Raw genomic sequence first — 25,637 nt, forward strand, 5'->3', positions numbered from 1 at the left:
CAGATTTAAGCATGGTCTGAAAACAAACTTTTTTGAGCTTGCCTTCAGTTAATCCACCCTCTTCGTTGTATACATCTAATTTGTGAACATTATCGTTCCTATAACTGACCTTTGAGCTGGTCTATAATAACTCATATATTTGTAGGCATTACCTGTTTTATTTAAAGATTATAGGTTTTATTGAATTTTATACACATACATGAACACAGACATGCGCACACATACAGACATGTGTATATATATATATGTGTGTGTGTGTGTGTGTGTGTGTGTGTGTGTGTGTGTATATATATATATATATATATATATATATATATATAAATGTATATACACACATAATGACACCGCGATTTTGTCCATTATTACATACCTTTTTGTTTTATTATGCTTTACATTACAAGTCTGTTGTTTGTTGCCAAAGACAGCACTTAATAAGATTCAGTGCTGCTATATAAAGATCCACTTTTTGTCAATGCTTTCTACACAGTGTGCAGCTGGTTGCTTTTGCAACTTAATAAACAGAGCATGCACAAAACAAGTTTGCATCAGTTTCTACCAAAACAAGGTATTTGAGGAACAGAGCAGTTTTCTTCAGAAAGCAGTAACAGGCAGCAGTTTTCATTTCCTTTAAGCAAGGGACAGTTCATAAATGCAAGGAATGCCAGAATCACACATGCATTATTCTTTTCACTGTTGCAAGGCACCATACTCTGGCTCTGAATTTTCTTCAGGTGCTTGATAATATTTCAGTCTGTACACCGTGGTTATCAGCTTTACACTTAATCAAAAACTCAGGCATTTCATATTCATTGCAAAGATCAGAAGAGGCAAACACATGTCTAACAACTCCTTTATAGAGTCCCTTTCCACATGGTATTGGTCTACAATGTTTGTGATATGAAGGTCTACAATGTTTGTGTTAAGGATGTTAAGGATAGACAATACACACCACTGTGGCTACTAGCACCAGTAATCATCTGTTGTAACATACAATAGCTAAAGCAATGGCTACCGCAACATATTTCTGCTACTTTCCTGCATTAACATTGGGATTTCACTGTGGCCAAACTCACTGCTAGAAACATTTCACATCATGGAATTTCTACATTTCAGAATCACTCTGCCATCTTGTTTCCCTTATGTGCATACACGGAGATACTCATTCTAATAATGTTGCTCATTACTATGTCATTATCCCACAATTAACATATTTGCAAGCAGCTATATTGTGACTATATATTACACATGCACTTTAAATGTGACTATATACCATGTCTGCAGAATTATTTATTTGATCATTTATTTATCTAATAAATTAGTTGAATGGTTGGTCACTACTGGGCAGTGCCATTTAACAGACAAATGTTCATTCATTGTCTTATGATCACTGTTTTTTTTTATGTCTGCAGTTTTTGTAAAATGCATTATTCTCCATTGTCTTGTTTTTACTAACTGCTAATTACAATTGTTATTTTAAGATGCTTAAGTCACCAGCAACTGACAATATTGATATTTTATTATAAAATGAATAAACATTTTTAGAATAGATTTAAATTCAGGATAGGGCTGATTTCACCTAAAAGAGCCAGGAACTGCTGCTATGTTTGCATGTGTCTTAGCTCATTTATTCAGAGCTGCTCATCGTTTGGCAAAGATGCCAGAGACTTTGAGAGATTTTGCAAACATCTGAAGCCATTCTTGGCAAGACAGATCAATTTAAGTATCATTTTGCAATTGCTTTAATTGTTTTCATTACACTTTGCAAGATATATGTGCTATTTATTGCTTTCTGCACGTCTTTAAAGTTGAAAAGTTGGATTTTCTAAATGCTGTAAGGGCTGCTATTCTGCCTTTAAATACAGTGTATCTAGTCATGTTAGCTGGTATTAGGCATCTGTTTGGGGTTCCTTAAAACATGGGCTCCAAACTAGTCATTTTACATTAAGATGGTCAAAGTCTGCTCTCTTGTGGCAGAAGATGGCTGATGTCACCCTATATGACCTAGAAATTGATGGTAGAAAGCTCATTGTGTGGTTACCTGATAGCCTTAGGGCATAGCTACTGGAAATCTTGCAGCTTTTCTGATCATATATAAGCCTCACATTTGTGTTAAGCTGCTCATCTCACAGCAGTGGTTAATGATACCTAGTAGACACAATCACCAGAAGCTGAAATTTCCCTATGAAAAACTACATCAGAACTTCACCTTAGTCCTGTGCTCCTCATGGGTCAGCTAATTTGCACAGTAAGCAGCATAAATGCATTTAGTTAGGACTATTTAGGTCAACATTACATTATTACAGTACCTAGGAGTATCACTGATCAAAGAAAATCAGATTTGAGCACTGGGAAGCTTCAATGGATAAGTCAGCTATTGATTACACCAAAGTAAGCACCCATCACTCGTCCAGTTACAAACACCCCCAATCCTATCCCTTGAAAAGTAGACATTAAGACCTGCATCCATGGATAGGCACTTTCCTGCTACCTCTGCATCTAGCTTGGTGAACATGGGCATCCTGTGGCAGGGTAGCAATGGACCTATGTACACTGAGAACCACTTAATTCTCAGGCAAACAAATACAGTATGCGAGAGATGTAGTTAGACAGTGACACTGGAGGACAGACTCTCACATATAGGCACAAAAAGGCAACAAACAGGCAGTGGCAACACACACCAATCACGGAACTCACAAAGGACCAGACACATAGACTCACATATGCAGAGGTGCTCACCTATAACTTACCCAAACCTCAAAGGCCTCTCAGGTGCAGTCCACAGGAACTCTGCATGCACACAAACAAGGCAATTCCCATCATAATACATAAAGTCACATCTCATTGTGTCTCAACTACCTAGACCATAAGGTGAAACACCCCACAACCCAATATTCTAGTCACAGGAGACTTGATTGTGAGACAGACTAATGACCCTCTTATCAGACTGGATAAGGGGAAGGTTACAGCTAGTTGTCTGTCAGAGGCCAGGATCCACCAGATCATGCAAGCACTCAGGTCACTTACCCCTAAGTACTGGTATGACTCTGCTATAATCCATGTGGGCATGAATGACCTGAGATGTACCTCCTTGAACTTTATGAAAAATGACATGATTGAGGTCTCTGAATATGTGTCACAAGAAAGTATGAGCCTAGCATTTAGCTGCATTCTATCATCTCCAAGGCTGATGCCACAAAACCAGCAGAACGTAATCAACTTGAACAATTTCCTTAGCTACTGGTGTCATTATAAAGGGGTCTAATACTTGTCAACCTGGGAGGATATGGTTGATAGGCCATGCAGATTTTCCAGCGATGATCTTCACCTGTTGCTACTAGGCTTTCGGATATTAGCTAAACCATTATAAACTGCCAAACAGACAAACCTTCAAACATAGCAAAAGCTGCTCAGGACAAGCTAAAAGTGTTATTGCTCAATGCTAGGAGTTTCAACAAGAAATTGCTCTCCCTAGAAGGGTTCCTCACCCTGGAGAATGCTGACATGAATGCAGTTACTGAAACATGGTTCAAAGCCATGGAAAGCACTCTGGTTGTGCATGGCTATAATACTTTTCATAAGTTCTGACCACCTACTGAACATGAAAGATTAAAAGGTAGAGGTGTATCTATATACATAAAGGATCAGCACATCTCAAGGCTGGTCAAACAATATGACACACTTGAGTTACTCCATCTCCAGCTAACCATGGGAAAAATCCATTACCATATTTTTGCTCGCTACAGGTCCCCCACCATGAACAAGGAGATTTATACAACATACCTGAAGTTACTCTAATTACTCACCATCCAGTTAAGTACCATTCACATGGGTGATTTTAACAACCCCAACATTAACTGGAAGGCATACTTGGCCTCAGTCTAGCAGGCATAAAGATTTCTTGACTTTGTAAACTCAAATACTCTGGAGCAACTAATGCAACCCTATTAGGGGTACAAATATCCTAGATATGGTACTGACAAATATGGGTGAACACTGCAACCCTCCAAGGTGTGTTGTCTTCACTGGTAATATCAGACGACAAAGCAGTCTCCCTTGAAATAAAGGTAAAACTAGGCCCCTGACCTAACTCCAAAAACTATAAGAACTTTTCTAAGGCAAACTACCTCCTATTAAGTGGCGGCATAGCTAGTTTCCAAGTTCTCCCAAACTCAGAAAACAAAGAAGCCTATGCAGGGATGAACATGAAAGCCCTGAAGACCATATAAACAACTGCATAAAAATGGTGGTACCAGACTGAAATAAGCCCAGGTGAAACTGCAAGGACAAACTACCCTGGTGAACAACTAGTATTAATAGGTTGCACAACAAAAGAAAGAAAATCCTGTAGAGAAGTAAGAAGAGATGTGTAGAACAGAACAGAAAGTCCATCATTAGTCTAAACAAGCAAATCAGGGAACTAGTCAAGACTCTGAAAGCAGACTTTGTGGCAAAAATAACCTCCAAAGCTAATAATAACCATAAGGCATTTTTCAGTTATGTCCACAATCTTAAGGGCAACACCCAAAATTGTGCAGAAATAATTGTGGATGTCATCCCTTATACTAAGCCAGAAGATATAGCAAAATTTGCCGTCTGATAAATTAAGCTCAAATTTCACCTTTTCATCACCCCCAGTTCTCCCCAAAGAAATACCCACCACTACCCCTGCCAATTATCACTAAAGAAGAGGTTGCCACTACGATCTCTAAAGCTAGAAACACAGCTTTGATGGGGCCCAATGATATAGCAGTTTGCCTCTTATCCAGCTTGAAGCAGGACCTACCAGGCCTATTGGAATCTCTATTTAATCACAGTCTCTGTACTGGCTTTGTCCTGATAGATTGGAGGACAGCAACAGTCATCCCTCTGCACAAAGAGATACAATAAATTGACCCAGGTAATTACCGACTCATAAGTTTGACAAGTCTTATATGTAAGGCCGTGGAAAGAATAATCATGGACCAGATACATAATGACATAGGAAACCTCCAAACACTGGACCCAACCCAATTTGACTCTGTCAAAAGGTAGGTATTGCCTATTAAATCTGGTGGACTTGGCAGTGGATGAGGGTAAAATGGTATATACCACCTTCCTTGACCTTGCCAAGGAATTTGACACAATCCAACATGCAGGTATTTAAATAAACTGACAAAACTGGACTAGATGGATAGCCAGATTGCTCATCGACAGGACATGTGGTTAAAGTGGATAAATCCAGATCCTTAAATGCGCACTTAACTCCATGCACAAAATGCCTAATCTTCTTAAATATACTAACTTCAAGACTGCAGTACATTACAGTGAGAGAAATAGCTGAGGGTACTACAGTCTCAGGCTTAGTGTACATAAACACCTTTTCAGGTAATTAATCTCATTGTCCTAAGGATCACATTTGCTGCTTGGAATGTCAAAATGCTACTAGCACACACAAATAAATAGCATGCTTAGGAAGTGAGTCATGCTTTATTCTAACATTCAGTAAAAAACTTGCTTGTGCCCATCCATCTGAAAACTTTTTATATTACATTTGCTACATTATTTTTCACAAAACAAATATCAAAATCATAGGAAATTACGAGGCTAATGGTCATAGTGCATTTTTAAGCCTAGCCATTCGTGCCTTAATTTTTCCAATTATCAATGTCCACTGGCTAGAATGGCTTTGGTATATGCCTGTACCTATGGGCATCTACAAACTACCCCTGTCCATAAGTGTCACAGGTGAGAAGCTAGGCTGAATTTGTAATTTCTCTTCCATTGATCCAAATTTCATTTAAAAAGGCTTAGGGAAGAGCTCTGTTTCAGAGAAGGGGCTAATCCCTGAGAAACATGCCTGCCCTTCCAACATGTTTTGTTTATGCACCAGACGAGGTTTAGATCCTTAGATCAGGTAATTCTAGTATTGTTTGTTTTGTGAATGTATAGCAGATCCATCAGGACTGGCTCAGAGAATACATTGTAGGGCAGGCATAGATTGTCCGTCAGTAGTCAGTTGGAGTTTGGGTAGTACAGGGACAGGACTTTGATGCGGTCTGCATAGGACATATTATTTACACCCTGTATTCTTTTGCTGAGGAACCTGTGTGGATATATAGCTTTATATGTTCATTATTAACATATTTGCACTTCTCTGGTAATATTTCTTCTATGGTGGATGAACTGTAAATTAGTAATGCATTCCAATGTAGCAACACAGAGTTGTAGTTCAGTGATAAAACTCAGTCTTTTCAAATGATATTCTGTGGATGTATATCCAGATGTCCATGCTCTTTAGAATTGTTTATAGCAAAAAAGAAAAATTTTTACTTATCTTAGTCATAATAAAATTTAAATAAATACTGATGACATGCACATAAAAATAAACTGCAGTGGCTCATTTATTGTACCGTTCCATAAAATGCCATCAATAAAGCACTTAAAGAAACGTAACTGTTATCAAAATTGCTTTCTGTTACTAAAAATTGCTGTGCTGCTGTAAAAATGAAAGAAAACAGCAAGGGGGCCATTAAGGTTGTCATAGCTGATCCACATATGTGAAAAAGCCAATACTGATTTTTAAATTGAAAGCAGTTCTTACCTAATGTGTGTCTACACAACTGCATCTTCATTTTGACTATACATTGTTAGTTAATTATGTTCAGCATATCTAATCAGCTGAATCTGAGATAAAACATTAGTATCAGAAAGCAGTCCTGTTAAAGACCATCTCTCTAGAACCATGGGTCTTACTGGTGTAAGGAGTAAAATCTTTAAACGTTTATGTAAAAAACAGATTCTGGTTCAAGGTCTACCACATAACTGAACTCAATCCTTCATCATCCTTCATTAGAAATAAGATGTTCTATATACCATATTTTGGGTATATATTAGATAAACAACATGACCAAAAATCCCCAAACCTGAAACCAGAATTGTGAGATCGCAGTACAGTGAAGATGGGAATATTTGCCCTTTCCTCACTGTAGTGCAATCTCGGAATATATATTTAGCAGGGGGTGTGCGGGGTGCAGCCCCGTACAATTGCAGTTTCGAGTTCTGGGATTTTCGATAATGTCAGCATTCGGTAAGATAAACTTTCATTTACCTAATATAGACCCCCATATTTTGTATCAGACTTCATGGTTCACTGCAGAATCTGAACAGGTAAGATAACTTTTAGCTGACTTAGGTCATAGATAATTTTAGCATAAAACATTCCAAACCTTTTTCAACAAGCCAGAAGAAATGAAACTGGAATCTATGTTGGCTGTACTGCCTATCAATATTTAAACTATTATTCCTGTATGAGTACTATCTGTATCAGTGTTGCTATGAATAAAATGACAGTAACATGGCGCAGTATATCTTGCCATTCATGGTACATGCACTTACTATACCCTGACATGTAATGTTGCATCATGTGGTACATGGCATAACTTTTAATTTATGGGGAACAGGCTGCCAAAAGAAAATTAGTGAGGGGTTCAAGGAAGTGAACTAAACATGATCTTTGATGGTTGCAAAATATATTGGGGTAATGCCCCTTTAATTTTGCAGGTTGCAGTTGACTATGTATCCAACTACAGTGAACTAAAGCAGGGCCATTATCACACTGTAACATTCCATATGATGATATCTTCTGTTAAGGTAAGCATTTGTGCATTCTGTAGATGTGAAAGATAAGAAAATGGAATAACATTTTAGCTTACTTTGTGCAGTGTTTCGTCCCTTGCACTGGTCAGTGAACAGATCAGCTGTTACGATTCATGTATGTTCATTCCTTCTAAGTGAGTATTCATCACTGTGAGGCTGTCATCCAGTCAGCCATCTAAGGACCTTGCTTGCTGGCCTAACTTCCTACCCTTCACTGCTCTACATTGCATATCACCAAAGCAGGACCTTTGAAGCACAGCTGCAATAACACTTGATGACTTCAGTGCACTCTCTGATCTGCATCAAAATAAATGTGGACCAGGCTAAGAACCCTTCCAAGTTGAGTGAGCTACCATCTGCCACTCATGTTCCTCTATCCATTCTAGCATTTTGTTTGCTAATTTGTTCTAGGTAGTCTGGGTTTTACTCTATATCCCAAGGGGATAATCAATTCATACTGATTATTTCACTTTTGTTAACTACTTGAGACAGAATGGACTTCACTTCCTAACTTAACGTGTGTGAAGATTATAGTGCTTGATTGCTACCAGACAGGCAGACATCTATTGTGGTCATCATAAAAACATGTGGGTAGGTACTTTTTCACGGGTTAGATACTTAGTTCAATGATATCAGCTTAATCAGTACAGCTTTAAATGTGGATTACAATTTCTGAAAAGGAGAAGAAATTCAGTGTCCTAAGGTAATGACATAGGTCCAACACTGGGCAAATAACAGCATCTTAAGGGAATTTTTATTTATTTATTTTGCTAAGTGTTTGATGATATATAAGTGAACAAAGTGATCTTTTATGATTGCTAGTAACTCCTGCTGCTGCTTTGAGCCATGAACCTTTGAACCAGACACTCCTAAGTATGGCCTATAGTGTGCAGCTACAGCGTTGAAGTGTTAATTACTAGCTTTCTAGGGATGCATCTACCACACTGTACTATCATACCAGCAAAAATGATATATTGGCTAAAGCAATTGCACACACACACACACACACACACACACACACACACACACACACACACACACACACGCATGCACGCACACACACACACACACACACACACACACACACACACACACACACACACACACACACACACACACACACACACACACTCTCACACACACACACACACACACACACACACACACACACACACACACACACACACACACACACACTCTTGCATACTAATTTTAAGGAGAGGCTAAGAAATCCTTTTCGGTACTATGACACTTCTTTCTGCTGTTGTGGTACCTCCTTACCATCAGTGAGGTCATGGCACACCAAGGTCACATATTACTACATTAGCTTCAAAAGCCAATTAACTTCTGACAGTTATAGCTAAGCAATCATTCTATTTTCAAAAGTTCCCAACAGACATAATCCTGTATAGATACACTTTGTTTGCTTTAAAACTTAACTTTTATTTGCAGTCTTTAGTGTACCCTGACTTTCCAAACAGACAAATAGAAATTAAAAAAATTCCCAAAATATAACAGAATAATTAGCTCATTTACAAACTAATTTCATTCTTGAATACATATGTCATTGCATAAAAAATGTGTCAATTAATATCACTTGAAAAGGACTGTGAGTCTGATACTACAAAATTAAATAAAATGTCTTACCCTGTAACCATTGTTTAATACCCATAATCAAACTAGGTGTGCATTGCTTAAAAATCATAAACTTTAAGGTTTTAACATCAAATTTCATTTACAGAAAATGCTTAGCCACTGGGCTTTTCAGTCATCCATTCTAAATATCTCCCACATGTCCAAGCATTCTTCTTTTAACCATGCACTTTGTTTCCCCAGTATATACCATCTAACAATCACAAAGCAATAAATAAATAATCCCTTCAGATAGGCAAGTTGCAAACTGTTTCACAATAATCCTACCACCCTTCATGGCACACAAATTTCCTTCCAATATATATTTGCATGTTCAATGGTTCCACTTTGTTTATTCCCTTCTCTATTTATCCTTGTCCCATCACAATAAATAAAATGGCTATGCACTATTCCATCCACTATTCTAGTCCTCCTTCTAAGGCAAAGCTTGGGGAACAGAAAATATGCTCCTCAACTTTTTATCTGAAAGTAACACATACCAGTATTTCTTAACTGTGTCAGTCATAATCTACCAGCTTTGTGCAATTACCCTTATATACATTTAATTGCAACCAGCCAGAAGCTTTTGGAGAAAATAAAATTTATGATTTAAAGAAATTAGGCAATAAACTTTGAAAAATTAATTATATGGGCAGATATGTTATTGCATTAGAAAATATAACATAAAAAGTTTTGAGCAGGCAAGATCCATAGGCATGAGTTCACTGACTCAGGAAGTCGGCTGTGTATGTTTGAATCTGTAATCCATGCACAGATTCATAAAGTCCACAGAACAGTCCCTGACACAGGCACAGCACCAATTATCTACCCCCTTCCCTTTCCATTGTTTTTTCCCCTTGGTTCTTTCCCACCCACTCCCTTACCCATTGTTGTGTTCGTTACTTCCTAGCTGTCGTTAAACTGATAGGACTGTAGGGTATTCATTGATAGCGCTCTCCTCTCATTGTGCTCTAGTACAGTGCAGAATTCAAACTCCCCCAACACTCTATCCTTTCATGTGAGTTCTGCTTACAATGGCAATCAAAATGGAATTCAGAATAGAAATGACTTACCGTTATATGGCTTTTTTTGGTTTAATGTCTTCACTGACACTGGTACGTTGGTATACAGTTTTCTGCTTAATGGTGTAAGAGTGATTATTATAAACAGTTCTACATCTCTTATTAAACTGTTATACTTTTCATGCTGTCTACACTACAAATGTATTGCTGCTTCTAGACAGGTGGGGATTAAAGTTTCTTTCATATCCTCAGAGAAAATCTGGAAAATAAGCTAATTACGTAGCCATAATTTGTAATATTAGTACAATGATTGTAAATCAAGTAACCCTTAACTGTATTTTTTCTGATACTAGTGATCTGCACTCACCATTAAAAGGAATGAGTTGTATTTTCATGACTGTAATAAACTTAATTGTCCAGAATCTAGCTGACATGTACTTTTCAGTAATATAATATCTCATGTTAAAAAGATCGAGCTTTGTCTTCCTTTCATCACCATTATCCTCATTATAATCACATGTCAGAGGAATAGACAGAAGTATATAAAGTCTGTTAAAGTATCACGTCCTTATGGTGCCCTCCAGTGCAGATAAATCAGGGCCTTTTTATCTTTTATTTTGAAATCCAAAGAAGACCATGGCTGACAATGTGTAGTTACATCCACACATGGGGCAAAATACCATGGCTGGCAATGTGTAGTTACATCTACACATGGGGCAAAAATGGTATAAAGTATGATCAGTAAGTTGCCACGGGATGTTTAAAAAGTAAGTTGGTGAGATTCAACAGAAGACTCTAAACAGATGGGTACATGAAATATGTGTAGCAAAAGCTGTTTACAATTAAAGTAAAACTCAGTGGGAAAATATTTGTCTGTGTGCTTTTCCCATGTCTGCCAACCATCATAGCCTCCTGAGGTCATTCATTCACTTGTGCAAGGAAATTCAGGAAAAAAGTTGACAATCATCTGGGCAGCATGTTTGTGTCTTTGTCCTGACCATCTCTCTGGATGCTGTGGAGATGAGTGCCTGTATATCATCTCATTCAAGTTAGACTGGCTTGTCCCTAGGAGTAAGATCCATTCGAATACCTCATCTATCTAACTCTGACTATAGTTAAGGAGTCCTTTTCCATCAGCAAGGTGAGTCCAGCTTATTTCACAGCTCATGAATCAAAGGTAACCTTCTCTGTCAGTCCCTAGATGACAGGCATTATCTCCAAACAGCAGCCCACCTCATCCTTGGATATAAGTGGTATGTTTTTCACCCTTACTCTAAACCTTCCTTAATCCCACTCATTGCTGGTTGACAAAGACACTGTATCAAACTTTGGCCTGCACTGTCCTTCTCATATCATTAGCTTGCTTCCACATGTGTCCCTTGAGGGTTAGCAACAATATATTGGGAAGTCAAGCCTATGTCATTGTGGTCAATAGACACATTGTGCAAGTCTCCCCTCGTACTGGCACATTAACTGACCAAGATGAAATGTAGTCTCCCCCAAAATAGACAAACCAACAATTATCACCTCTTCTTGTCCTACATCACCCTCAGCTCTTTGAATGCCTGAGCATGCGGGTGGTCAGTATCATAGGTGGAGCATTATACTTATGCTCCACAAAGCCACATCAAAATATGAGACCGATTTGAGTTCTGGAAAGAGAAGAATGCATGGATTTACTGGACTGTGTAAAATCAAAAATGATGTACTGAACAGGATTTTAGAAAACAATATCATTAAACTAGACCTATTTTGCTTCTGCTTCATTCTATGAGAAGAAATTAGCTTTGTGGCTCAGAAGTTTCTTTTCCGCACTGAAAGTTTATGGAAGCTAAAATCTAGAATGTAAAAGAAAGTGAAATATAGGCTAAATTATCTTACAATGTTAAGGGATTTCTGGGCTGGTAGTATATTAAAATTTAGTAATGTAGCAATAGCAATGATTAAAATAAAATAACTTCCTATACCAGTATGCCATGAAGCATATATACTGGAAACTGGAGCATGGTGATTTGAAATAATGAATATTTCTAAATGAGGATTTATGGATTGGGTAGTGAACTATTTTTGTATTATATTTGACAAAGTGCAGTTGTGAGGTAATAAGCTGCATGACAAAATATATTGTACAATATTTGATAAAGTGCACTTCTGAGTTATGTATGACACATGAATGTTCTAAGCTTACCAGACCAGAAATGTATAACATGTCTGTCTGAGAATGCCTATAGCAGATATGACCAGAAGAATGATGCTACATTTAAAAACTTAACAAAATTGTAATTTATAATATATTGGGATGTTAGACATGATAATGGTATTTGTAAAATGTAGATAAACACAAAAGCCAGTAGAAGTAGCTGGATTAAACCCACCCAAAGTAATGCAGGCTGCAAATCAACACACAGTTGTAGAATGCAGAATCCACTTTATTAACTTCAGACCAAAAAAAAATCCAAAGATGAGCGCTTTCGTACAGAAAGATCTAGACTTGAGTGGGTTCAATCCAACTCTTTCTTCTGGCTTTTGTGTTTATCTGCTTCAGTTTGTGCTTTGTGACTTTTTTGAATTTGTAAAATGTATATAATGCTTATAGAAGGATAAAGTAATTTTGTTACTGAAGATAGCATGTTACTTTATAGACCTGGCAAAGGGAGAAACACTGTATTTGAACAGTTGTGAAACCTTATTATTTTTAAATAATCCTATGGCTATGAGGTGTGGAAAAGCTCATGTTATCAGGCTAGCTCCTCCATGTACATCATCTGAACATAGTAGTGGTGGAATATAAATGGGATAAAAATAAAGTTTGACTGGAAATAAGATTACTTTTCTGTATTATAACCAAGGCATGATGGTTTGAAACAGCAAATATATCTGTTTAAAAGATATATGAACTAGCTAATGAGTTACAGTTGTATAAATATTGAAGAACTCTGAAGATGAAGGCCATTTGGTTAGTGAAAGAAACTTGGTATTTATTAAAAGGTATATTTAAGACTGAAAAGAAATGTGTATTATACCTTTATAACTGAGAACATGCAATTTGCTTAACCATTTAGGCTTTATGCCACATATATGGTAAAGCTTTATGAAAATAATTTTGGGCTGGTTTGTCCTGTATTATGGAAGGGAATACCTACTTATTCTATTTTTGAAATGTGTTATTTCCTTAAGTTACTGTAGTAAAATGGGGTGCTAAATAACATATTATAAATGTAGTGTATACAAGTGATTTAACTGCTTTGGTTTTACTTTATGGTTAGTTGTGTTGGCAAAATTATGCCTAATTGTATGAGGGAATAACCCAATAAATGTTTCTTTTCTTTCCTTCATTCTTTTCTATGTGAATTGTAGCCAGAGTTTTTGATGTCAACTAGATGAGATCATAATATATTTAGGTCTCTTTTTTTTTTTTCTTCGTGTTTCACTCTCAGGATTAATTCAGCTTTATTATGTAACCCGTATTACTTGATAATTATGTTTACATGTTGGCATTATAGGAAATGACAATAATGTTTTTAAAATAAAGGATGTTATTTTGCTTCATTTTTTTAGAAAGATGAATCAAGATGTATGCACTATAATTCCAAATTTTACCAGATTTGGCTGAGTACTGGCACCCAAATAATAGTATAGAAAAGTTCTGAAGTGGAAACAAGCAAAGATATAGTTACATTGATGCAAATAGTCTTTACAGTTTTGATTAGTGGTTTCTTTCGCAATATGTTAGTCTTTTGTATATGTATTATCAGAAATTGATTGTATGTTACAGTAGAATGTTAACAATTTTGTTTTTGGAATTTACTTAATGTATAAAATGTGGATGCATGTTATTATGGGAGTGGTAAGCAACACAGAGAATTACATTTCTTTAATTAGTTTTATAATACAATATCAGCATTTCTAGAGGACTACAATGGGGTGATTTTGAAGAGAAGAAAGTGTGCAAGCACTTCTAGCCTGATTGTTTTATACATGAGAAAGATTAGAACTGTATGAATGAAACTATATGCCAGTCAAACAACACTGATTGCAATAGACTTGAAGATTTGTCAGAAATGTATGGCATATGCTATGACGTAGTCTTTCCCCAATGGGATGCTTTTATGTGTAGATTTGACTTTTTATTGGAGAGATGCCTAAGAATGATAGAGTGTGAAAGCCTTGAAAATACTGGAGAGTGAAGGTGTGTGTGTGTGTGTGTGTGTGTGTGTGTGTGTGTGTGTGTGTGTGTGTGTGTGTGTGTGTGTGTGTGTGTGTGTGTGTGTGCTGTGTGTGAGACAGTGTCTGGAGAAAAATTGGATATTACCGACTATACAACAGATTTTGAATTGTATTCCACAGAAGGTTTTTACAGAGTAGAGAGAGAGACACAGAGGTTAGACTATTAAGTCATTTGCTTTTGGAAGTACAAGTCAGCTAGTATAGGACAGAAAGTGTAGACATCAGAATTTTTGAGCATACTAATAATGAACCAGTATAATTTATGGCATCAAAAATAACAGTACTGGCCCCTTTACTGGGCTTCATAACTCTGACAGATTTATCATTCCTCAAATTATAGAAAATAGTTCTTTCACTTGAGGTGAGATTACTAAAAGAAAAAGACCTAGGGGGATTCACTAAAGCCTACAAGATTATTTTGACTGCGTGCATGTTGCGGCTTGATGCACACATGACTGTGAAACGTTTTAGATTCAGTAAACTTCACATAGAGGAGTGCATTCACGTGCAAACATGGAAACTTTTGTGACATGCAGATTATAGCATAAGTAGATGAATTGTGTGCTAATGAAGGAAATCAACACAGTGGAGTGATTCAACAAGTCGCAAGGTAACCATGTAGACTCCATGCTCATGTTGGCCATGTATTTGAATGTTTTCCAAATACAGCCACGCAAAGGAGTCCGCACAGAAACTAGAGCGAGTAATTGTCTGTACATTTGTGCAGAACAGACCCTAACATGTTATCCCACACAAATTATGATATTCCCCGACATGTTGGATACTAGAAAATTATATTAACAATAGGAACAAGTCCATATTAAGTGCCATGACATAAATACAGCTTTGCACCCCCACCCCCAAATGAACAATGTAATCATAACTAATGTAGACAGCTAAAAGTGTAATCCCCATGAAACACAAATCCCAAAACCTGCATTCTTCTGTGCAGATATATACCTGAATAATACCCTCTCTTGACTGTACAACATTGAGCTCCCCTTCAGTTTCCCTGCTTACACAGTTACCAGCTATGTAGATCCGGGGCTGTCAGCACAGTGAAGATGCAAATCAGGTCAAAACTCATTAGAATTGCTGAATCCCCAAAACTTGTAGCCATGTAGTGATGTTTACTTTGTGTAGGCACTTCCACAGTGTTTGTGGTGAATGCATGGCAGCAATGACTGATGATATCAGGGTGGTGAATCAGGTTAAACTTACAGAGGTGTACATGTAGGTCTGTGAAGTGTAAAAGTGCATGTAAGCAGTGCACAGTTCACAAGTTCTGTGTCATCCTCTATTTTGTTTGTTAAAATACATTGTATCTGTTCGCAGTTAAGTTAAAATGTAGTTTTTTAAATTTCTTCCTTGTTTGTGCGATGCGGCACTTAGCACAACCATGGGGAATAGAGCAATGAATGACATCTTTCTCTGTGCTTTTCAGCAGACTATTCCTGTGGCATCATATGTATGTATAGGGCTGTAGAGTATAGAAGGTCCTGGGTTCTACTACAGGGTCTGCAACCTTTTCTCAACATTTTGAGCTGCATGTTTGATCAATATCACATGCATGGAAAAAGTAATGGAAAGAAATTGGTTGGCCATTCTGTTACACCTGCCCTTTCCTTGACTGTAGTGCGGTCTCGGAGTTAGAATATTTAGTTGGGGGTTGTGAGGGGCACAGCCCCCCATGATGGGGGTATAGGAGGTGATACCCCCCACTTAAATATGTTTGTTTTTGTGTGGTGTTGGTGTTTGGCCAACTGATTTCTTTCCACTGGAAAGAAATTAGTGATTTGGCCATTCGGGAAAGTTGGAGTTCGACATTTTCATGTCGAACAACTGAGAGTCGGCAATTAAGATGTTGATCTCATGATATAGACCCCTTCAATACCATGGGAGTAGGTACAATGAAATTGTAGACCTGAAATAAAATTGTTTCAACTGCTGCGTTTGCAAGGTAAGTCCTGCACCTAGTATTTATTCTGTAATAATATTATGGCATATCCTTGTGCATCTTAACTTGGTGCAGTAATGAAGTGAATAGTGCTGGATATGTGTAGAACATTTTTTAACATGTGACAGCAGACACTTATTTTACTTATATGTGTCCATTACTGTTAGAAAAATATGTATTTGAATATATGTGTGAAATGCTAGTTTAAAAACAAAGTAGTATGTAATGCATTTTATTTTATTAATCATATAACAGAAAGGATAAATTCATGTGTAAATGCAAGTAGTTTTGAAACTGCAGTGTGGCTTGTAGCAAATTGACCTCCAACCCTGGCAGTTGCTAGCTTAGCAAGTTTTAATGTTTATGCTTTTCACAAGTGATTATCTGCTGGGTCAGGAAATTAAATATGTGAAATAATGAAATCTTCTGCTCTTTCCTGCTTGGATGATTTGGCCTTGTATATGTGTTACTAAGATAGCATGCAGCTGGTGGGAAAGTGTTACAGTGAACAAAGATGTGTATTAGAGGATTGAATCTGCTATTGTATTCGAACGGATGTGAAACCTTGAAGAAGTAACTTTACAGAAAGACATTATGTCTGACCAGGTGGATAGCAAGGCTGTATTGTTACCAGAGGAAAACTTTTTTAAAATATACAGCATCAGCAGTTTTATGAATACAGGACTATAAGCTAAAGTGATGTAGATGCCCTGTGACATACCACATCAGTAAGGTGGGCACAACTTGAATGTAAAGACTATAAAATCTTAGACAAAATTCTGTACTTGTATGTTTTTTGCCTCCTGGTGTACACTAGTAAACTTTTGAACCTGAACCTCCTGTGTATTGAATTCTTGATTTTATTTAACAGGTTGGTCCTTTTTAGCTGGAAATCCCTCGGACAGCTGTAGATCAGAGTCTACCGGTGGTCGAATACTGCGCAGGAGAAGTTACCGAAACGGTTCTTTTTGGGTGAAAAGACCTCTGACTGAATTGTCGTTTAAAGAGGCTGGCTACTTTCTGATCTGTGGCCGAAGAGCGGATCCTGGACGACTCAATACCGGAGGCTCAGGTAGGAAGATTTTGCCTTTTTTTTTCTGTTTTAGATCAGGGAATAGGTTACAGTAAATATTGTTGTCAAGATTTGTTATGCAGATCAGGGACAAAAGGAAGTACTGTATATTTGGTCATAGATCAGGGTAACAGAATAAGGTAGGCAGTTATTCTAGATAAACTGTGAAAAGGAACTGAACTTTTGATATCACATGATAAGAAGGGTTACGTAACATTTTCTTTTACTATGGGAAATCAGTGCACTAAAACATTGCGAGATCCGCCCCTAACCGAAGACGCAAAATACATGCAATCACAACGTTCTGATAACGTTAGGTATTATATGAAATGGTTAACAAATATGACTTTGATGGTAAATTAGATAAAACTTTGCTGGTTAAACTCCTTAAGCAACTTAAATCCGATGCAGGAGGTCAGGCAAAAAAACAACGCCAATTAGGCATTCCTCAGGCACACAGGTGGATTGAGGAAGCAAATCGTAGAGAACAGAAGATTAAAAATTCAAAAACATTATTTTTAGACAAAGAAGATAATAACTTAGTAATAGCAACAGCTCCTCCTCCTCCATTGCCCCCTCCTTTACCATTTTCAGGATATGAAGCAAGTGGACAGGCTGGTCCGCCTCCGCGTTATCCTGAAGTCTCAGCAAGACCACAACCATTTGTTAGAGATCCTATTGAAACTAGGTCCCGAGCACGTAAAATACATAGGGACGCAGAATCATATCAAATAGAGAGAAACCTACAGGATGAAAGTGAGGAAGAAATATGCCCACTTATAGAGGTCCCAAATCCTCAGGCAGGACAGGAAGGGCAGGACCCAACACTCTTGGTATATAGACTATGGACACCGGAAGATATCCGGAAAGCTACTGAGGGAATCCCCCATCCAAAAGTTAATTTTACGAAATTTTTAGAAGATTTGCAAGGCATGAGGTTGAGTTACCACTTGAATGGGGAAGAAGTAGAGAAAGTAGTAAGACAAATTATAGGTCCAGATTGGCACATGATTTGTGGCACTTGGAATCCTCGTAATGCAGAGCTTAAACCACTCCCACATAGTGACACAGAGTTAGACAACAGAGTGAAAGGTCTTACAGACCGAATCTCTGAGAAATGGAAACCTAGAGCAGACTGCACTTGCATTAATCAATGCATACAATAGGAAAATGAGACGATAGATGGATACTATGCTAGATTATTGGAATGTTTTAATAATCATAGCGGTACGATGGTTCCTGAAAACCAAACGAATGATTCCCCGTATGAACAACAATTAAAAAATGCATTTTTGAAAGGTTGCAAAGCACCTATCAGCAGCTTCATTACGAAGCACATGATAGACCATTGAACAGGTAGGCTACAAGCCTTACTTGAATACGCTAGACATGCTGAAAGACATTTTAATAGCAAGAAGAAAAAAGTCTTCACTGCTGAAGATGGAGCTGAAGTATTTGTATTACAGTCAGGTAAAGGGCAAGAAGAATGCCCAGGGAAATAAACAATCTGACAAACGATCAGAAGATTTTGTAGAGAGGAAAAAGAGAGGTGAATGCTTTAAGTGCGGGAAAAAGGGACATCTAGCAAGGGATTGTAAGCAGAACAAAAAGGTAATTACAGAAGATAAGGGAGATGAGGACTGACTATATGATAGTGAAGACACATCATGTAGAAATCAGAAATCATCAGGAGAAGTTAATAAACAGAAAACAAATGTAAATGTGATAGAAGGAATAGAGGAAGTGCAAGTAGATATGGAGGATGAAGAAAGTGAAATTTTGGGTTTAGCAGTATTGAGCCTAGAGCTCTACTGAAACTGGAAGTTACACTTCTGGTGGAGGGAAGGGAAGTCAAATTCCTGTGTGACCACGGACCCTGATACACCCCTCCAAGTTACCAGAACATTCTGAATCACCTGATTATATATTAGTGAAAGCTGCAAATGGACAACTATACAGGGAACCACTTTCCCATGATATAGCAATAACTGACCCTGTTTCAGGTATGACCCAAAGAAGTAAAATCGTTGTTTCTGCAAAGTGTCCAGTGAACCTATTGGGCAGGGACCTTATGCAGATATTTAGTTCCAACTGTGCAAGGTATGGAGACAAATGGATACTTTTGTAGTGTGATCGGAGGGTGAAACTTTTTACTGGTACAGCCAGGACCTAGTTAGGACTGGTCCAGGGGCTGTAACCGAGGAACTGATGAATGTAGCTATCAGTAAAGCCCCCTCCCTTGACACTGATTGACAGCATTTGTTACACTGTACTCTATACTACTGTACTACACCAGGACCTGATAGAGAGTATGAGCAAGAATTGTTCAAAAATCATGCAACTAGATTGGTTTTACGTACTTTGTACTGAGATACTGAGGGGAACAGTGTCGTCAGCTGTTCATTACCTCAAGAATTCCTTGCATTATATAGATCAAATCAATTAACACATGTCAGTTTGACAAAAAATAAAAGCGTGAAATGGGCAGACTTAGGAGAAAAGGTAACAAGATGGGAAAAACAGACTGACTTAGAATTGTCAGAACAAGGGACACAGAAACAAAAGTTGAATTGGTTGACACAGACACATCCAGCTGTACACTTGCAATCTAGCGAGGACAGCTGATTAGCATTTTTATTAGAAGAAGAAGAGAAAGCTTTATGTGAAATTCCGACGACTCTTTGGTCAACAGGCAAGTCAGATGTAGGACTTATTCGAACAGCAGGACCAGTTACAATTACACCAAAATCGGCATTTAGACCACAGAAAAGACAATACCCTTTGAGAAAAGATGCAGAAATAGGAATCAAGCCTATAATAGCAGCATTATTCAAAGAAGGAGTACTGGTAGAATCTCCTGATTCACCGTGTAATACACCCCTATTTCCTGTTAAAAAAGCAAATGGGGAATGGCGGATGGTTCAAGATTTACAAGCTGTAAACAATGCAGTGATACCCAGAGCACCCACGGTGCCAGACCCACATACTTTGTTAAATGATTTGAAACTGCAACAAAAATATTTCTCTGTGGTAGATATCAGTAATGCTTTCCTCTCAATACCTATACATCCTGATAGTCAATATTGGTTTGCATTTACATTTCAGGGTAAAAGGTATACCTATACTCGACTACCACAGGGATATTGTGAAAGCCCAACAATATTTGCACAAGAAGTGGCTAGCAACCTGGCAGGGTTTACCCTAGTCAGATTCTACTTTACGTAGATGACATCTTGCTAGCAGCCCCCACCCAGCAGCAATGCAGAGAGGATACTGTAGCGTTATTGAAGTTTTTAGTGGCACAAGGACACAAAGCAAACAAAAATAAGTTGCAACTTTGGAAAAAACAAGTTAGATACCTAGGATATGTGATAACCAATGAAGGTAGAATATTAGACGAAGAAAGAAAAACAGCAATTTTGCTAGCACCCAAACCAGCAAACAAAAAGGAAATGATGTCCTTCTAAGGGACAACTAATTTTTGTCGGAGTTGGATACCAAATTATGCTTTGGAATCTGCTCCACTGACTGACTTGATATATAAGACACCAATGGCAGCACAAGATATTTTACAATGGACACCCGAAGCAGAAACAGCTTTCTGCAGGTTGAAGCAGTTGATCGCTTCTTCATTAGTTTTAGGACTCCCAAATTATCACAAACGGTTCTTTCAGACCGTAGATTGCAAGCAAGGATATATGATGTCAGTACTGACACAACAACATGGGGAAAAGCAATGCCCCATAGCCTACTATTCATCGCAGTTAGACCCAGTGGCGCGATCTTTGCCTCACTGTGTACAAGCAGTAGTTGCAGCTGTAATGGCAGTACAGGCTTCAGCCTCAGTGGTGTTATTCCACCCTCTCACATTGAGAGTGCCTCATGCAGTCGCAATAATTTTACTGCAAGAAAAAGTAGCATATCTCTCTCCTGCTAGACATCTTTCATGTATGACTATATTGCTGAGCCAACCTCATATGATAATTGAACGATGTACGACATTAAATCCATCAACATTACTCCCAACTCCTGCGGATGGCACACCACACAGCTGCCTGCAGGAAATTGAACAATTAGCCTTGCCTAGACAAGATCTCACAGATATGCCCTTGGATAATGCCGAGGTGACATATTACGTGGACGGCTCATGCAGAAGGGGCCATACAGGAAAGAATCTAGTGGGGTATGCAGTAGTTACAGACACTGAAATTCTAGAAGCTCAATCCTTACCACATAACTTATCTGCACAAACAGCAGAATTGATAGCTTTGACACGGGCATGTACTTTAGCAAAAGACAAATGTGTAAACATATATACTGATAGTCAGTATGCTTTTTCTACAGTACATGTATTTGTGCAACAATGGAAGAATAGAGGAATGATAACATCTAGTGGGAAACCAATTAATCATGCGCAATTTATTTTGGAATTATTAGAATCTCTTCAGTTACCTACCAAAGTAGCTATTTGTAAATGTGTAGCTCATACAAAACAACAGGATAAGATTTCAAAAGGGAATGCAAGAGCTGATGCAGCTGCAAAGCAAGCAGCCTCAGACTCTGAAACCTTACTTTTGAATGAGGAATTACAAATCTCTGAGATTTTAGATTTAGACATGTTAAAAACAATGCAGACGCTTACTACAAAAGCAGAAAAACAGAAATGGGAAAAACAAGGCGCAATTCTTGAAAACGGACTGTACATTTCCAAGGAGAAAAAAACAATATTGCCGTCTAATTTATTTAGATATGCAGCTTTGTTGAGCCATGGGCAGTGCCATGTCTCAACAGGGGGGATGGTACAGTTAGTAAACCGAATATTCCAAACATATGGATTCACAAACTATACAAAAAAATTTTGTGCAGCTTGTCATACTTGTAACAAGCACCATGCACAAGGGGCATTCAAACCTAAGCAAGGAAGTTTTCCTATACTACCGTATCCGTTCCATACTATTTGTATGGATTTCATAGAATTAAATAAGTGTGAAGGGAAAAAGTATTGTTTAGTCATTGTAGATATGTTTTCTAAATGGGTAGAAGCTTTTCCAACCAAAAGTCCGGATGCAGCAACAGTGGCGAAAGCCCTGATAAAGGAAATAATCCCTAGATTTGGCATTCCGGAAAGGATTTATAGTGACAACGGCACACATTTTGTAAACCAGACAATCCAACAACTTGGGAGATTTTTCGGTATCTCCTTGAAAAACCATTGTGCCTACCACCCACAGTCAGCAGGACTGGTGGAAAGGTACAATGGTACCCTCAAGAATAAACTTAGGAAGTTAGTTGAAGAAACCCAAAAGAATTGGATACGCTGTCTGCCTTTAGCACTGCTGAGTATGAGAACGGTTCCAAATGTGAAGGGTTTGACTCCCTTTGAAATGATTTTTGGGAGAGCATATTATGTGCCTCAGTGGAAAGCTCTCATGCCTGCAGAGCAAGAGGCTGACAGTTCATTAGCTAGTTATGTGAGGAAACTGTTAACAAATAAATCTGTTTTGCAGTTTAACTCTTTTTCAGATAAGGAACAGACCAGACCGTTGGAAGCAGTTTTGGCCCCCGAAACGTGGGTGTGGCTGAAAGTGACAAAGAGAAAGAATTGGGCGAGTCCAAAGTGGGAAGGACCATACCAGGTACTGTTGGCAATGCCTACTGCAGTCAGAGTGGCTGAGAGGACATCCTGGGTTCATTTGACACACTGCAAACCGGTAAAGAACTTTCAACTTGACAAAAACTTTGTGACTGATATACAACAAGGGCAAGATGGCCAAAAACAAAGCGAATAGAAATTTAGATCAACCCCAGAAATGTTGCATAATCATTTTGCTGAGTATACATTTATTGACTATAATTGTGACAATTTTCCTCTTGTTGTGGTTTTTCCTGCACTCAACCACACAAGTGAAAGTGGGAAGGCGTGATGAAATGTCTATAGACTGGCATCCAAATTTTAACACATGCCTAGCCATGAAGTGTGTATATGCAGAGACTATGAACATTTCAAATTGCTGGGTTTGTACAGCTATACCAACAGCAAATGGAGGACTGATAATGTCCACTGTCCCTTTGGGGATAAATGAAACTTGGGAGAATTTACTCTTTGATACAGGAACTGTGAGATCACAGGACAAAATAGCTTTATTTTTACCTGTCACACAAAAAGGAATTGTATGTTTTTACAAAAATGATACTCTCTAGGTGGGCTGGAGCAATTGTAATATAACCATATCTTACCAGTGTTATATTAAGAATAGTAATGACAATATTCTTTGCAATACTAATTATGACTCGTATTTAAACTCACTGAAAACAACCATGAATGAAATTCGCAAGAATCCTGTTTTATTTAAACAATTGTCAGTTATAGACCAGAAAATGTTTCATGCAGGGTTAATGCGCATTAGTACTAAAGTAGAAAATTGTTATTTTATTTGTGGGAAAAAGGCATATAAATGGCTACCTGAGAATTGGTCAGGCAGTTGTTTTTTGGGTTATCTGGTTCCTGCAATAAGACATACTGCAGAATTGCCTTTGGGAAAGATACGAAACGTGAGAGAAGTAGCTCGGAAACCTGGAGGTCCAGTCGAGAAACCTGTAAATCCAGTTGGACGGATCGAGGCTGGCTGGAAAGACCATAATAACGTAAAAGAAAAAAGTAAATTGACTCATATGGACTTGAGTGACAGTGTTATATCTTGGGCAGGAATATTCCCAGCATATGGTGCAGTCAAATCGATCTGGGAGCTGAGGAAGTTGTCGAAACTTCTCGAAGTAATGAGTAATGCAACTTTCTCTGCCCTAGAACTGGTGACTGATGAACTGAATGCAATGAGAACTGTTGTGCTACAAAATCAAATGGCTCTTGACTTCACCCTAGTGGCAAGAGGTGGTATGTGCGCGCTTATCAAAGAAGAATGCTGTGCGTACATACCAGACAATAGGCATGAAATTAACAACCACCTAGAGGTAATTCAGCAAGTATCAGCCATGAATGAACCAGGCCCAAACCCACTGACGAACTTTTTCCAGAATCTATTTGGGGGGGGTTGGGGATCCATTCTAATGAATATTCTGATTGCCATTTGTGTGGGTATACTCCTGATAGGAGCATGTGTTTGTTGTGGAATTCCCTGCATGAAAAGATTAATCAAAGATTTTATTGATGTATCTGTTACTGAAACTTTGTTCCAAGATATTGAGATTGAAAAGCTGATTTCAGATGCAACTTTTTCTGAAGTATAGATCAAATGACTTACCTAGCTGAAAATCCTTAGTGGAAGAGGTTAGGAGACGAAATGACATTATACATACTTCAAAATAGAATAAAAAGTATTAATAGGAGGGAAAATGTTAGGAAAATATGTATTTGAATATATGTGTGAAATGCTAGTTTAAAAACAAAATAGTTTGTAATGCATTTTATTCTATTAATCATATAACAGAAAGGATAAATTCATGTGTAAATGCAAGTAGTTTTGAAACTGCAGTGTGGCTTGTAGCAAATTGACCTCCAACCCTGGCAGTTGCTAGCTTAGCAAGTTTTAATGTTTATGCTTTTCACAAGTGATTATCTGCTGGGTCAGAAAATTAAATATGTGAAATAATGAAATCTTCTGCTCTTTCCTGCTGGGATGATTTGGCCTTGTATATGTGTTTCTAAGATAGCATGCAGCTGGTGGGAAAGTGTTACAGTGAACAAAGATGTGTATTAGAGGATTGAATTTGCTATTGTATTCGAACTGATGTGAAATCTTGAAGAAGTAACTTTACAGAAAGACATTATGTCTAACCAGGTGGATAACAAGGACGTATTGTTACCAGAGGAAAACTTTTTTAAAATATACAGCATCATCAGTTTTTATGAATAGAGGACTGTAAGCTAAAGTGATGTAGATGCCCTGTGACATACCACGTCAGTAAGGTGGGCACAACTTGAATGTAAAGACTATAAAATCTGTATACTTCCTATTTCATGTTAGACAAAATTCTGTACTTGTACGTTTTTTGCCTCCTGGTGTACACTAGTAAACTTTTGAACCTGAACCTCCTGTGTATTGAATTCTTGATTTTATTTAACAATTACTAAGGG

Source organism: Protopterus annectens, chromosome 1.part1 (genome assembly GCF_019279795.1).
Source record: "Protopterus annectens isolate FY-2018-M chromosome 1.part1, PAN1.0, whole genome shotgun sequence".
Classification (NCBI taxonomy): Eukaryota; Metazoa; Chordata; order Ceratodontiformes; family Protopteridae; genus Protopterus; species Protopterus annectens.